This window comes from Amphimedon queenslandica, unplaced genomic scaffold (genome assembly GCF_000090795.2).
Source record: "Amphimedon queenslandica unplaced genomic scaffold, v1.1 AMPQUscaffold_914_Cont27070, whole genome shotgun sequence".
NCBI classification, from domain to species: domain Eukaryota; kingdom Metazoa; phylum Porifera; class Demospongiae; order Haplosclerida; family Niphatidae; genus Amphimedon; species Amphimedon queenslandica.
This window is the reverse complement of record NW_003558737.1, coordinates 1-1,077: the sequence shown is the minus strand read 5'-3', so window position 1 is coordinate 1,077 and position 1,077 is coordinate 1. Positions and strand designations below refer to the sequence as shown.

The 1,077-nt window shown below is 35.3% G+C and overlaps 1 long non-coding RNA gene across 1 annotated transcript; it reads right to left on the bottom strand.

The window, feature by feature from the left end:
• Nucleotides 1-142: 142 nt before the first annotated feature.
• Nucleotides 143-697, bottom strand: LOC109593557 (uncharacterized). The gene is made up of 2 exons (XR_002191029.1): nt 487-697; nt 143-281 (listed from the first exon to the last, which is right to left on the bottom strand). It is a non-coding gene; the product is annotated as an uncharacterized LOC109593557 (long non-coding RNA).
• Between the last annotated feature and the right edge of the window lie 380 nt (nt 698-1,077).

The window sequence follows — 1,077 nt, the reverse complement described above, 5'->3', positions numbered from 1 at the left end:
TTCAGAGCATTAATGTGTGCAAATAGAGACAGTTATACTTTCATTTCTCGTGGTAAAATAAAAATTCTTNTGTTATTCCTATTCAATCAAAGTTTGAAATATTCAGTTCATATATCAGCTGCTGCAGCAGTTTGCTATTGTGTTAAAGCTATAATATCACTGTGTCATTAAAAACTTATGAATTTATTATAATTATTTCTTAAAGGATCCATTATAAGATGTTATTGTTCTGAATCACATTCACACATAAATCTTGAAGTTATGGTCAGCTCAAGTAGATACTGTATATAAAAAAGAAACTGTAATCACCCTACCAAAATGCTTCATAGTCTTAATGAAACAATAATCAGCTTATATAGATCTAACTGTCATGAAAATTACTAGCAACTACGTTACTATGAAGTTTTATAGTCTAATTGAAACTACTATATCAGCTCAACGAAAATAATATTATTGACATAGATCTAATGATCATAAACAGCCTACCTGTTCTGAAACTGCTAAAATGATGAAGTTCTTATCAAAAACTCAAATAGAGCTAATAAAAATTCCCTACTGATGCATAGATATCATTCTTTCAGACAGATCAGTCAAGTTTCAATAGAGATCCGCGAGCGTTCCGCGTTGATCCGCATTTCAGCCCGATCCGCATTTCAGCCCGATCCGCATTTGATCTGCGTGGATCCGCATTTCAGGCTGGCCCCTCAAATCATAGATACTACGGGCGTTACTAGAATGCGGATCAGTGCGGATTGCTGCGGATCGTTCCGCACGCTGAACCAAGCACGTGAACGCGCGGAACGTGCACGGACGTGTGCCTAGAATGCGGATCAACTCCCAAGAATTCAGAATATACACCATAACTTCCCGCGGATCAGTCCTCTTGTTCTTCTATTCCATTCAATCTTTATTTGTTGCAATGTTTAACTCTTTATAAAGTAAAAATAACTATTTTTAACTGTAATAATTTTAAACTTTGAATGTACGAGATTTCAGTGATGATATCAAAAGCCTTCAGTCATTGGTCATAGAATAGATTATACTGCATCTAGATCTAGTTGCAATGAAATGAGTTAC